Source organism: Pinus tabuliformis, chromosome 6 (assembly GCF_031772625.1).
Source record: "Pinus tabuliformis cultivar Carrire ecotype Pingquan chromosome 6, CPIR1, whole genome shotgun sequence".
NCBI lineage: Eukaryota > Viridiplantae > Streptophyta > Pinopsida > Pinales > Pinaceae > Pinus > Pinus tabuliformis.
In genome coordinates, this window is record NC_142292.1 from 551598865 (window position 1) to 551615093 (window position 16229).

The window sequence follows — 16229 nt, forward strand, 5'->3', positions numbered from 1 at the left end:
TGTCGGATGATCTCTTTTAGCTCCGAGCTAGGAGAGCTCGCATCAAGATCAATGATATCCGTGTCCTGACCTCCTAAAGGACCCTCATCAAACATGGGCCTCTTGCCCCTATCCTGGATCTGTACCTGTGATGAAGAAGAAGGTGAGACCCTTTCCACATGATGTGGAGATAATACTCGCTGTGCTGATGAAGTCAACGAGACCCCTTCCACCCTGGGTGGAGATAGTACTCGTCGTGTAGATGCAAATAAGGCCCTGTGGCCTCGCTGGTATGTCACATACGGAGGAGCACTTATATGCTCAGTCTCAGGAATGCCTGGCTGGTGTGAAGGTGCTCCCTCATCATGAACTATCTCGGGAGGTGGCTGTAGCGCTTCGAAGTAATCACGGGAGATGAAATCCTCCCAAGTAATGCCCTGCTGTGCCAACTGATGCATCACTATGATTTTGATCAACGCATAATGATATATGCTCTTATGCTGATGTGCTGGGCTCTTCCTTTGTACTAAAGGCACCATCCTCTCTATGTCGTGACACATGAAAAACGAAATGTTCATCATACGTACCCTCGTGAAATGCATCAACAAACGGACATGGTACACACAGAGACGCGAGAATCTGCCCTCGCAACTGAAATATCGAATGATGAGTTTCATCAATGGTGCATACTCATCCCTCAGGAATCTGAAAGGAAAAACTGCGCTCAAGTGTCTCATATAACCGGGTTTGATATATGGCTCATAGTAGAATCTGTCTAACAGCTGGCGTTTACTCCATTCCTCCCCTACATTTGGTATCCTGGTGGCCTGAGCAATAGTCTCGGGTGACAAGGTGAAATTCACTCTAGCAAGGTTTACATGACCATCCTATAAATGTAGAACAAATAAACGGACTAGTTCCCGATGATGCTGGATTTGTGAGATCATCTCACAGTATTGGAAACATGATTGACGCCAAAAACAATCCATTGCAAGTGGGCAAGCTTGCAATTGGGCCAAAGAAGTAGGCTCCTCCCTGACATGCTGACCAATTTTGCCACCTTTGTGATACCTCCGTGGCACATTTGGCACATTTACCTCCGGTGTAGAATCATTATCATACTCCTGCTCATAGATTGACTCGGTCTCTGACATGTCTTTGAAAACAAGATAGCTGGAATATATATGCTGATGTATAAACTGCGTGCACAATTGCCTGTAAACTGTTCTTTTGCTCTAAAAATGCTATGATCAAGGGGACACAAATGCACAAGGGAATATTAGGAAAGGGGAAACATTAGGGAATTAGGGAATTTGGAAATAAAAACAAGGGACTTAGAGAAGGGAAGGGAAATGATAAGGATAATGTGTTTTGTAATAGAGGTGAGGGACTAGGATTTGAGGGATTATAGTGTAGGATGAAGGAGGGAATTAATGGGGAAAAATAAGGGTGAATTTGGGAATGGGAAACAAAGGGAAATGGAGAAATAATGACAACCTTGGTTACACTCTGTTTTTGAAACCCTTACAACAATTTTTTTCATTCAAACCCTATAGCAATTTCATTGACAAGGAGGGCTTTCCACTTGGATTTCTAAGGCAAACATATCATGAACCCATTACATTTATCTTTCAAAAACCAAGCACAAGTGGTGGATGTGAGCCTACCTGCAATTTTGTGCGGAGAGGAGGCGAGTTCATGCGTTTCCAAGCAAATTTTGGGCTTAAACCCCAGTGCGCCGCGCGCCTCACCCAACGCGCCGTGCGCCTCTGATGCGCCGCGCGCGTGTATTTTTACACTACGATTTTTTGCCTGATGCGCCGCATGCCCCTGATGCGCCGCGTGCCTAGTCCAATGCGTCGTGCACCCCTGAAACTGCTCCAACTTCCTCACAAACTCACAATTTCGCTTTGGAATGATGTTCTTCACTCTTGGCATGCAAAATGAGTTGAAAATGTCATGAAATATCTTTATAAAGACTCCCTTTTGATTTTTACTTGGTCCATGACCCATTTTGTAATGTTTTGTCGTTGACACTTTTTCATGATTAATAGACTTCTGACCTTTTTGGTTTCCTCCTTAAATTTGGTTGAAATAATGATTTTCTTTGCAATTCTTTGCAGGGATAGCTGTGATATGATCTGGCAAAGGAGACCAAGGCTGTTCTTGGACGATTCAAGAACTGAAATTTTTGAAGATTTTTACAAAAATGAGATGACGACTTATCTTCAAAACAGAGTTTTGAAGAGAAGTCCTAATTTATCTGTATAATGATGAAAATGATTGAAGTAACCACCTATCGAGGACATCCCTCTGGCCTGCTGGTCTTCTTAGACTTTGCAAAACAAGACTGACTCAACCCAAGACCTAATGACCAAGAACCATTGTTATGACCCAGAAATTTGAAACAAGACTGTACATGACCTTTGAAGACTTGTTTTTATGAATAGACTTGAACCAGCAGTGCCAAGCACGAGGGGAATGAGTAACACAAACCATTCCGTCAGAGTTATGGCATGCCTAACGAAATGCAACTAATCGAAACTGATGGGACACCTAAACATGAAATGCAAAAAAGAGCTTTGATCTCTGACGGAGGGATAACTAGACCGACTCTAACAGAGGGATGGCCAAGACTATAAAATGTTTTAGAAGTAAGATATTTCATGGGATTAGATAGATACTATAGGAGGTTTATAACATGCATTTTAAGGATTTCTCATCCCATCACTTATTTAAATAAGAAGGGAACTAAATTTTAATGGACAACAAATTGTGAAGCGATTTTTTAGCTATTGAAGAAGTTACTTACAAGTGCACTAGTATTAAAGATTACAGATCCCAATGAATATTTTATCACGAGTACAAATGCATGCAAACAATGAATTGGTGGATTACTTACTCAAAATGGACATATAATCAATGTTGAATACAAAAAACTAAAAGGGAGTGAAATAAATTATGCCACTCATGATTTGGAACTTGCAACTATAGTACATGCATTCAAGATGCAGTGGCATTATTTAATGGGAAATAAATTTGAATTGATAATAGACCATAGTGCTTTGAAATATTCATTTGAACAACCAACTTAAATGCAAATTAAACAACATGGTTGGAATTTTTGAGTAAATATGACCTTGACATCAAGCAAATCAAGGGGAAGGAGAAAAAAGTCGTGGATATACTTAGTAGAAGGGTATATATTATGCCTGTTACAACCATTAGTGTGCATACCTTATATTTTAAAATTAGAATTTTATAAGCTATTGCTATAGATGAGCATTAACTATAGGTGAAAGAAAAATATATAGAATGAGGAAGTGCCATGGAAATTTTATGAATACAAGGTATAAGAAGATGGTATTGTTTTCTATAAAAGTAGGGTGTATGTTTCTAACATTCAATGATTGAGGAACTTAATTATGAAAGAAATGCAAAATGATCCATATGCATGGCAATCTAGATATCAAAAACCAATTTTAGCCATGACAAGTAAATATTTTTAGATGGGAATGAATAAGGATGTAGCTGATTATATTGCTAAATGCATAGAATTCCAATGAGTGAAAGCTTAACATAAACACCCAATTGGTTTGCTACAACCAATGCCAATTTCAAGGTGGAAATGGGAAGCTATAAGTATTAATTTTATAACGAAATTTATTAGGACAACATGATTCAACAATAGTGGTAGTGGATAAACTAATAAAAGCTACTCGTTTTATTCCAATGAAAGTCATAAGGAAACTAAGAGTGCATAATTTTTTACGAAGGAAATTTCTAGATTGAATAGATAACTAAAAGCAATAGTTTCATACAAATATCTAAAGTTTACTTCAAACATTTGGAGGGGATTATTTAAGGAATTTGGTAAAATTCTAAATTTTAGCACAACATATCATTCGCAAAAAATGGGTAGATAGAGAGAGTCAACAAAATAATTGAAAACACGTTGAGAATGTATGCGGTTGATAAATCTTCCAAGTGGGAAGATTACTTTCATTTGGTTGAGTTTGATTATAATAATTATATAAAGAATTATCGAAGATGAGTCCATTTTATATTTTATATTGAAGAAAGTGAAATAATATAGTGAGTTGGGACAACTTAGCATAAAGAGTAATACTTGGGCCAGAGTTGCTCAAGGAAATGGATGAACACATGATTAAGATTAAGTAGAACTTGAAAGCCACCTAAGATAGACAAAATAGTTATGTAGATAAGAGCATGCAACCAGAGAATTTAAAGTCGGTGAGAATGCATTTTTTAAAATGAAACCCAAGAACATCTCATTGAAGTTGGGTAGTTGTACTAAGGTAGAAACCATATTTTCTAGTCCATTTGAGATATTTGACAAAATAGGACTAGCCGCTTACATGCTTGCATTTCTTCCATGAAAGTGCATAATGTGTTTCATGTGTTTTTATTGAAAAATAATGTGCATGATCCTAACCATGTCATTCATTAATGGAATTTAATGGGTGGATCCATAAGGAAACTTCTAAGTACAACTAGTATGTCTTGAAGAGAGATTCCATACAGGCTTGTAGAGTATTGTAATTAATGAAAAAAACCTGTGAGCAATTTTTGAAACCGACGTTTCGGACTAGCTAGGTGAGTCCATCATCAGGGTAATGAGATCTGTATTTTGAGAAGAGAGAGTCAAGAAAATGTGAACCTATTAATAGAAGGATAGAGAGATAACTTTGGGATGGTTAGGTCGGCTTGATTTTCATAAATTTATTAATCAATTGATTAAATTAATTTTAACTTAGTTTTAAATTATTTTAATTAAAAATGAAATGAATTTAACCTAAATTAAATATAAAATTTAAACTAAATTTAAAATTAACATTAATTAATTAATTAAATTGATTTTATTTTAAATTTTAGTTTAAAAAAAAATAAAAATTTATTTTAATTAATTAATTAATTATAATAAAAAAAAATTTAAACTAAATTGAAAATTAATTTAATTAATTAATTAAATAAATTGATTTTATTTCATTTATTTCATTTTTAATTAAAATAATTTAAAACTAAGTTAAAATTATTTTAATCAATTGATTAATAAATTTATGAAAACGAGTATATATATATATAAATAAATTTTTTAATTAATTAATTAATTAATTAAAATAAAATTTAAACTAAATTTAAAATTAACATTAATTAATTAATTAAATAAATTGATTTTATTTTAAATTTAGTTTATAATAAAATTTTATTTTTAATTTAGGTTAAATTCATTTCATTTTTAATTAAAATAATTTAAAACTAAGTTAAAATTAATTTAATCAATTGATTAATAAATTTATGAAAATCAAGCCGACCTAACCATCCCAAAGTTATCTCTCTATCCTTCTATTAATAGGTTCACATTTTCTTGACTCTCTCTTCTCAAAATACAGATCTCATTACCCTGATGATGGACTCACCTAGCTAGTCCGAAACGTCGGTTTCAAAAATTGCTCACAGGTTTTTTCCATTAATTACAATAACTAGTATGCCTACTCAAAAGGAAGGTCACGATGCTCTAGAACAAAGGATTCACATGGGTAAAGGTCCAATTGATTAGTTACAACCCAAAAGAATTGACATAGGAACTTAAAATTTCCATGTGGGATGTATGCTTGTGTTTATTTTGGAATTTTGATGTACATTTTGTATATATTTACACTTGTATGGTGTTAAACACCGATGACAACAATGAAATAAAGGGGAAGGGAATGTAATTCTCCATGTTTTGATCACTAGTTTAATAATGTGTATGTGTACATGATGAAAGGATATAGAGCCTAACTTTGTAATTGTTTCAAATGTGGCTAATAAAATACATCATTGACTACAAACATACAAGGAAAATAGTTATAGGGGGCTATGATCCCACAAGAGGAGGTAGCTAGAGAGGCTAGACTTGTTTATTTTATTATACGCATATTGGAAACAATTGAGAAAAATTGTTATGTGAGCTTCTTAGTGAAGCCACGTGGTACAATGAGAGCATTCTTGGGGTTCATTCTTCATTCTTCTCATTTACTTAGTGATTCTGGCTTCTAGAGGGAGAAGAATAATTCTACTATTGGAAGCCATTGTTGTGTTGGTTATGTGTTATATTATTTGTGCTACTTATATTCACCATGTACATTAGAGGGCCTTTTGGGGGCTTGGTGGGTTTTTGCATCCATTTTTGGTAATTTGGTCCCATGGTTCTGCTAAAAGTGGTTTTTTGGTGTATTTTATTTTTTCCCATGGTTTTGTAGTTTCAATGAAGGATATATCATTGGAGTGGAAGTTCATGTATGCCACGGGATATATATTGTATTGTATTACTATACAAAAAAAAAAACGAAAAAAAATCTTACTAGCTTTCATGGGTTTGGGTTTCTAGGATAAAATATCTGTGTAAGTTTGTGTGTTTTCCATTACATATTTTCTATATTATTAATAATATGTTGGCAATGATTAGTTGTATAGGTTTAAAACTTACATGTTGTTCGTCATGTGTTGATACTTGTAAATTCCTGTGTGAGAATATGCCTCAGTGCTAGCATGCATTAACAATGTTGGTAAAATTTCCCATGGATGTGAATCTTTGGAGTTTCTTAACTAGTACCATTGGAGACCTACAGGAAAATAATAAAGTAATATTTAAAATAATAAAATAAGAGACATAAATTTTTAAAGGAAAAATAAAAGAAAACTACTTTTTTTTTTTAATTCTATTTTCAACTTATCTCCTTATAGGCTTACCCTAATGTCAAGTGTATGTTCTCATTGGTTCTAATTTGGGTAACCCTATCTGGAGATAAGTAAAAAATACTATAATTTTTTTTTTCTTCTTTTCCTTCCAAAAATATTTACCCCTAAGGATGACATCATCATCTTGATTCTTATTGGTTCATCTAAAGTTGATTTTGTTAGTAAATGTTTATTACGAGGGCCATTTTTGACCTAAAAAATCCCCTAATGAACTACACGAGGGACTGCATTGCTGAAAATGGGATTCTTTTCCTTGGATTGTTTAGGATGGAGGTGAAATAGAGCTAGGAGTTGAGATTTTCATGGGACTAGTTGAGTAATTGTGCAACTGCAATTGTTGTGTATATGTGTGAATTGAGAAATATTATGGTGTTGACGGTGCTGGACCTGCCAACATTCGAGGGATCACCCTAGTATGAAGTCCAAACTAGACCTCACACCATTTGGTGTAGGAATCCCATTCAGTTTGATGGCCTGGTTTCCATTGTCTTAAATATTTTCCTCAACTCTTGCTTGTCAGCACAAGAGAGTGGTCTGCTTTGTCTTTGACAAGTGAGGTTCGTGTTCCTAGTGATTGTTAGTGTTACTTGTGTCAATGGTTCTTTCAATGTAGAGGGAGAGGGTGGGAGTGAGTCCCAAGTGGATTGGGAGGAAGCCCCAACACTGCAAGGAACACACAACACAACAGGACGTGCAAAGCTTCCAGAGGAATAGTCTACATGGATGTGACAGTCACAACACACAAAGGACGATAACACGTAAAACATTCAACGAATGAGTCCACGCGAGTGAAATGGTTGTTATAGCAAGTTTTATGTGAAAGGTATGTCTAATGTCCGGGGAGGTAACCACCATGGGCAGGAAAGTGTTAACAACATATACAACACATTTTAATTAATAGATTATGTATTACAACAAGTGAATGAGTTCAAGTGTTAAACACAGGTTAAAGAAACATGCATTACAAGTGTTCAAGATTAATCGTACAACAATTACAATACATGTGTGAAAACGTGTTGGCTTGTTAGCAGGCTTCTGAATTAAGCAAAAATTCAAAGACACATTGCTACACCATACATCACTAACCCCGTGGGCGGGGTGTTGGAGCCACTACTTACTCAAAGAAAAGTTTACAGACTCTCAAGTCTATGTGGGAGGAGCAGAGATGAAAAGTCCTTTGCATGTAAAAATGAAGGGGTATTTATAGCCAAGGGTGAAACTGACCTTTGTGGCTATTCAACTACCCTCATGACTGTTTGACTTCCATGAATTTTCGACTTTACATGACTCTTTACATGACTCAACATGACAGTGTTGGTACATTCGTGCTGCTGCAGGTGTGCATGTCGAGCTGCAGTGCTGCTGGGTGATGGATGTCCTCATCCTGTGTTACAACTTCACCTCCGCATGGCAAAGTGCGTGAAGTCTTCGATGGTCGTTAGTTCGCTTGATGTTTCTTTTGCACATTTCTCCTTTCTTGTATGTTGGAAAGATTGACAGGTTCGTATGTTTGCAAAAAGTGCATGTTCGTCCATTTGTCTACCATGAGCACATCTTGCATGTTTTCTCGTCCGTCCATTTGCAAACACATATTTGCATGATCATTCGTTCACGAGCACATCTCTTCACATGCATCGTTTGTTCGTCCGTTGGTGAACCTGTCCTTCTGCATGTGCTCCCTTTGTTCATCCCATTCATCATCACACCATGTTTGTTTGTGTACCTGTACCTGTAGTCACTCATGACGAGACGACATCAAATCCAAAAACCTCCTAGTCTACCATGATACATGATCATTTCGGATGAAGGTGATCGGGAGAGGCAACAAGGTTGCGAGGCGGGATGGAGGCTTCGTGCACTGCTAATGAAAACTGTGCAAGAGTCACTGGGTGATGAAGAAGGGAAATCCATATCAACAGAGATTGTTTGTGGGGTCTGGCTCAACTGGAGGACAAAACTATGTAGTTTTTGGAAGTAACAATCAGGGCTAAAGGAAGGCTAGGCAAGCAAAATCTATGTAGCTTTTGGAACGAGCGGGCAGTGGGAGCTTGGAAACAAAAACTGCACAATTCCTGGAGGGAACTAGCAGTCTGTTGCTGGGTCACTGGTAGCAAAAATTGCATAATTCCTGAGGGGCATTGGAGGTCAGTTGTTGGGTCATTGTTAGCGGAAACTACACAATTCCTAAGGGGAACTGGCAGTCAGCTATTGGATCTGGGCAGCAAAAATTGCCCAATTACTGGAGGGAACTGGTAGTCCACTACTCGGAGCTACTGGCGGGAAAAACTACGCTGATTCTGGGAGGCTGACCTGCTGATAACCTATGTGTAGTTTCTAAGCTAAGAGGACTGCTTGGAAGCAGAGGGCTTGCTCATGAAATCTGCACAATTTTCTTGGTGAGCAATTGACCGATCGTTAAGAGGCCTGGATGGAAAAACTATGCAATTTTCTGAGGGATACAGGGACAGGCACTGGGTGCTTGTCCAGCCTCTCAACAAAATTTTCCCTGTCAGTGGAGCCGACAAGGTTTGTAGCCTCTACACAATTTTTTAGGGGAGTTAGTTCTGGGGTGGCTGCTGGGTCAAACTCTCTGGTTGACCAACATGAAGGATGATTGATTTGCTTGTGGGCAGTGCAGCTTGAAATGACTTTCTTGGTGCTTCTACGTTGTTCTGGGTGACATTCAATCGAGTCGATAGCAGGGTGATGGTTTGGCTGTGAGAGGGGAGTCCGATCGTCAGAACGTTAGCAAAAATGACTAAGTGTGTAAACGAGTGAAAGATGCATATGTGATCCTACAAACACACACTTATATGACTCGATGATGAGACAACTCAAACCATCCAAACACACACTTATATGACTCGACAATGAGATGAATCAAACCATTCAAACACACATGTTCAACATGACTAACTAATGGTGCAAGTGACAAGCACGAAACTTGTGATTGATCGTTGGTCGACTGTGATGATGCTTGCATGATAGCGAATGTGACTCTATGTGTGAGTGCAACAAATGTTTTCATAGTGAACACAACATGTACACACAAAGTGAAGACCTTGAGCATGACCAGAACATGGTCGCAAGCATAACTTTGACATCAACATGCAAAAACTTGGGTGAAATGAACAAGCAAGGTGGGTGCGAAGACTCACACGAGCTCACGGAGTGAACCCTAGTGTCTGCAATCATGAAGTGAAACTCTTAAGGGAGGCTCCAAAATTGGGTGCAGGCCAAAATTTTGGAGGGTGGTTGTAGTTGCTACAACACTTGGTGATACACTAGTAGAACTCCAGCTTCTCGGTTTTGGTTCATTGATAGCATAGGGCCTTAGTCTTTCGGGGAGTATTGAATCATTGTGTGGGTTACTTCGGCTTCCCCATTTACCACATGGACATACATGGTTCACCTTTTTCCAACTTAGTCAAACACCATCAAAAGTTCATCTTGATCACAATGTTTCGAATCCAGGAAGGGTAGTTTAGCTCGTGAGTTGAAGATTTTCAAAGTATAAGTTTTCATCTCGGGTGTTGCTCCGCTACCAGTAGGCTTGGACAGTACCCCGATTGAGTCATGCAAGAACACACACATTGCTCCACTGCTAGCAAGCCTGGTCAGTGCCCCAGTGGAGATGCATGCTTCACCTCTCTACACAGGAAGCCTTTCTCTTCTTTCGACTTTGTATTTTTCAAGAGGACTGTGCATCGACACTTATTTATTTTTGGGGCAGAAGAGGGATCCTAACTTATTGAGAGTAGGAGAGGTTTTTCCTTAAGAGGAGCATGTAAGACCTCTGACATAGGCTTGCTCATTTAGATTTTCCCCTTCTTTGTTTCTACTAGTTGGATGAGCTTGAACACAAAAAGCAGAAGGTTGAGTATAGGCATGGGGCTTCCTAGTCTACACACAGGTTCATGGTTGGACCAAAACATCCCTTCCATACGACTTGTATTTTCTGTCAAGACTTCATTAGCCGAAGGTTATAACCAACCACAGAGAAGACAAACACAAGACTATCCAAGTGTTGCAGTGTCATAAGTCTCTTCAAATCTCAGCCACATAATCGATTCAAAAGCCAGAACGTAGTAGTTGGCAACACTTATTTCCGGAAACAAAAATAGTAAGGTGTCAAGCAAAAAAAACAAATATAAAAAAAAATAGTAAGCATAACAAATAACATAAAAACAAGGATAGTAAGCAAAGAAAACAAGATGCAAACAACAAGCAGCAAGCAGACTATGTACATGGCACGGTGCATGGGATGACCTACTGGAAGTAATGATTGAGATCTTGGCCGTTGACAGGAAGGTTGTCAACCCTCCCATCAAGTGATTGCAGATGGTACGTGTGTGGGCCAAGTTTCTCGTGGACTGTGTACGGACCAATCCACAGGGACTGGAACTTTGTATGTTTGCCTTTGTCTTCATGGGACTTATCCCATTTCAGAACTAAGTCACCAACACCAAAATTATCTTTCTCGACAGACTTCTTATCGAACCATCTCTTGATATGGTTTTGGTGGAGTGTGAATTTTTATTTTTCCTTAATCCTTTCTTCCTAAAGCTTATGGAGAACATCCATCCTACGTTGAACTAGCTAGCAAGGCTTGCCTTGGGATTCTTGGAAAAGCTGAAGTGCAAGCAAGTAGATATTTGGCTGAAGGATGGCTTCTTTACCATAAACCAGGAAGTACAATGAGGTATTCAGAGAGGGCTTGGGTGTTACATGGTAAACCCATAATGCATTCATTAGGGCGGTATGCAAGTTGCATTGTTCAGAGAAAACAATCTTCTTGATTATGCGGATGAGGTTTTTATTCATGGATTTTGCGAGACCGTTTCCTTGTGGGTGATAGTTAGATGAATGTTTTAGCACAATACTATTCTGTAATGAAAAATCATAGAGTTTTAAAGATGAAAAGTATGTTGCATTATTAAAAAAAGTGATACTGTAATGCCGAAGCGTGAGATGATGTTCTGCTGGAGGAAGCTGATGGCCTCTTGGTTGTTCGCTTGTTTGAGTGGAGCTGCTTTTGTCCATCGCGTGAAGTAATCAGTTGTATTAGAATGTAGCGGTGTTGCTTTGACGAATGTGGGAAGATTTCCCCAATGATGTCCAAGCCCCACTGTTGGAATGGTTTGGTCACCGCAACATGGTGCAGTGGGGCTACTGAACTTCGTGTTCTGTCAGTGCATCGCTGATAGACTGGGAACTTGTAGGCATAAGCATGTGCATCCTTGAATAATGTGGGCCAATAAAAACCGGCTCGCATAACTTTATGCATAGTGGTGTTTCCCGCAAAGTGACCCCTGACAGGTCCGTCATGCAGATCTTGAAGTACCTTCTTTGATTTATGTGCCTTCAGGCACTTGAACAAAACTCTGTTACTGTGCTTTCTATAAAGCACTCCATGCACTAACTGATATGCTAAGGTTTTGAGGTGCAATGCCCTCTTCTGTCTAATGGAAACATGAGAGTATATGGTGCCATGCTCAAGGTACTAGCACACATTTGCATGCCAAGAGGTTCCGTCTTCAGTGGGTGTTTCTCGCCTTATATCATACATCTCAATTTCTTGTTCCCAGCCGATAGCTCTTCTTCGCTCCCTAGAGCATGTATTTCTTCAGCTGCAAGTCTGCAGAGCCCATGTCCTTTAATTGTGTGAACTGGCTTGATTTCAAGATCACACTCTTGCAATCCTGTCATCTAGTTCGCACGTCGTTCACCCAATTCTTGTTGTACAAGCAATGTGTGGATTGCTGGGTGAGGGACGAAGATTATGCTGTGGTTCTTCAGCAAGTAGGGCCTGAAGTGTTTCATTACCTTTTAAACTACATACGCTTACTTATTAGTGATGGAATAGTTGAGTTATGCTCCCTGTATGCTTGTGCTCATGAAGGAGATTGGGCATTCATCATTCATCTCTTCCTTCTAAGTGAGTACGGCAGCTAGTGAATTATGAGAGGCGAAGGTGTATAGCAGGAAATATTTCTTGAAACCTATGTTATAGAGTGCAGGTGCTTTTGCAATGGCCGGCTTGATCCGAGCGAATGCATACTTTTCCTTGTTTCCCTAGTTGTAGACTCTATCTTTCTTGATCATGTCCTGCATGGGCTTGACTATCTGCGTATAATCCAAGATGAAGTTCCAGAGGAAGTTTATCTTTCCCAAGAAGGACTGCATGGCTTTCTCATTGGTTGCATGAGGGATCTTCCTAATAGTTTGGACTCGGTCCAGATCCACCTTGATCCCGCTTTTGGAAACCATGTGTCCGAGAAGGTTCCCCTCAGACATTGTGAATACTCTCTTTTTGGGATTCAAGGAAATCCCGTATCTCTGACATTACTCAAAATTTTTCTTCAGATGGCATATGTGGCCTTCTCACATTCTTGAGAACACAGCCACATCATCGAGGTATACCACTACGCTCTGTCCGATGAGTCCACGAAAAGAGATGTCCATGGCGTGCTTAAAGGTTGCGCCTACATTTACAATCCCAAACGACATTCATTTGTAAGCGAATGTACCCCACTTGGTGCAGAAAGTAGTCTTAAGTCTGCCAGGTTCTGCTACCAGAACTTGATTGTATCCAAAAAAATCATCGAGAAGAGAAAAAATTTGTGACCCAGATACTGTTTGTAGAATGTGGTCCATAGATGACACGTGGTAGTTTTCTTTATCCTAGGTGCGGTTTACGTTCCGAAAATCAACACACAAGCAGATTTCCCTGGACTTCTTGCATATAGGAACACGATTTGAAACCCATGTGGAATGAAAAACTTTTTATATGATGCGTGCATCCAACAACTTAGTAAGCTCTTTCTGTATGAGGGGTTCAAGCAACGAATGTACTTTCCTCAACTTCTGTTGATATGGCTTTACCCATTCTTTGATTGGGATGATGTGTTGAATGATCCATGTGTCATAATTTTTTAGATCATCATACGTCCACGTGAACATATCTCGGTACTGTTTGAACAAGCAAACAAAGGCTTGCCACTCTTGCTGTGTGCAACATGTACCAAGATTCACAAACTTCGGATCTTGTTCTGTTCCTAGGTTGATCAGTTCGTGCATCATGGTGGAGCTATGGGTCTTGTTGTTCCTCGGCCCTTGAAAACGTTCTTGCAAGTCATAAATCTTTTCCAATGTTGCCACACCTTTTGTGATAAGGTGGCCTTTCTTGTTACCAACATCTACTTGCAGGGAGCACTTGTGCTTGTCATCATCTATCACTGCATCTTTGAAGACGTCAGTGTTGGCCATGAAATGTAGTATCTGTTGATCATCATTAAACACGCGTAAATTAGTTATGTTATCTAGGATAGATGGTTTGTACAAAATTTCAATAGTAAATCCATCCCTAATCAGTGACATTCTCGAAGCTACATTTTCTAGAGAAATGGAAACTGCATTACATTGGAAGTTAGAGATTAGCCACCATACCTCTTGCTGGTAAATTTTGAGATGTGGTGACAAACAATGAATGGTGTTATGTACTTGCCTTACCACTATCTCTGAATCACCTACCACTTTGAGAGTGGCCACTTTGAGGCTGATGGATTTCTACAAGCCTAACATGGGTGCTTCATACTCAACAATGTTGTTTGTGCACTCAAGCTCCAAGCAACTTGAAACTAGATGCTTCCTATTGTAAAGGTCGATCAAGACACACTCGACTCCTAAGCCGTCTTATGTCTTTGAGTTGTCAAAGTATATGGTCCACAACTTGTCTTTACGTAGACCGTTTGACATGCTAGTACTACTGCTACTAATAGTTGCTACTACTATTGCTACTATTGGTACAATTCATTGTACATGTTTCATTACCATCAGTTGGGCATGGAAGGAGACCCAATTGCGTGTCTGGTGGGGTTGGAGATGGTCATGCAGGATAACACCCTAATGTCGGTTTCAAGGAGGCAGTTGCCAAACATGAGTTCTATGAAGGCCAATGGTTCATTCTCACCATTAAGGGGAACTCTCGGACAATACCTAGATTTGGTTCCATTTTCCCTTGTATAGAAGCCACATGTGGGAGAAGTTTGTAGCAAAATATCTGTCCATCTTGCTGGACCAATCTCTGCTAAGTAGTAGGCCATATGCTTCTGGTATGTCCACAACAACTATGTTGATGCATTGGTGGACTCAACTGTTATGAGATAGTCAGATTATCATGTCTCGTAGTTCACCAATGGCTAGTACCAATGTTCGATCAAGTTGGATGATTCGCACAGATGTCTTGTTCGATTGTGCATTGATCTTTTTCGCAATGGAGAGTGGCATGACATTGGCAGCCACGCCATAATCAACCAAGCAATTGTGAACATTGTAGTTAAATATTTCAAATGATAGCAGGAATGGAGGGAAACTTGAGTTTTCCTCTTCCATTCGAAGTGCGTTGAGCACAGTAGAAAGTGATCTGGGAGGTGTGCTTGCTCCCTTTCTAGTAGAGCTACACTGTCCATTGTTGTCTGTCCTAACGCACGCAGCAGGATGTATCACTGAATCTGGATCTTAGCTAACTTGAACAAACTGATCTTCACTCGAGTATTCTTCATGTCATCTACAATGTTGTAGTCCATATGTGGTAGAATCACCGAGGTGTTCGGGGTAGAATGAATGTTTGTGTTGTCTGATCGAGTCTTCTACAGCTGGCTACTCATGGACATACCCTTGTCCGCCACTGTCTTCCCAAACTTGTTTTGTGCTTTCTGCTTTGGGGCGGTTGGTGTATCAACCTTCCTCATCAGCGGTCTCATCTTTTATTGTACTTCCCCAAGTGTAGGGGGAGCCCCTTTACTCTTAAGATTGTAAGGGTCATTTTTCTTTTGGGGTTGCTACTCAGTGTTCATCTTCAGAATTGCTTGTGATCACTGATATGTATTCACAACATGTCCAAAACTTGATGCTTCATTAGGTGCAATACCTTTGTCATTATCTCTGTCATCCAGCTACTTCAGCATACTGCTCTTTGCATTGAATGCATGAGTGTATACCAAGTTTGTGACTCGCTTCCAGTCCGAACAACAGTTCTCGGGGTTTTGTTCTTCATGGAATGAACAAAACTCGGGATCTGCGGACTGTTTGACATCAAACAAAGAGGTCTATGCATTTTTCGGAGGGTACTGGTTGCTGTGTGATGAGCTATTTCCCTGTCTCTGTCTGGGTAGATGGCTACTTATAGATGTGTCCGTTTTCCGTTGTTTAAGCTCAAACACTTCCGTTGTCAAGTTCCTGATGAGGTGAGTGAGGGTTTCAATATCATTTTCTTCCTTGTCTCTACCCTTGATCGCCATTGATTGGGACTTCCAGCTCGTGTCTATGGAGTCCTTTGCTGGTTCATCATCCTTGATGACTCCAATCATGCACAGGTCTTTCTCAACATAAATAACCTCTTTGCAGTTTTCCAAAAGTGTTGGTTTCGTAGCTCGTTTGACGAACCGCACAATGCTGGTCGGAAATGCGGATGTGTTGTAATC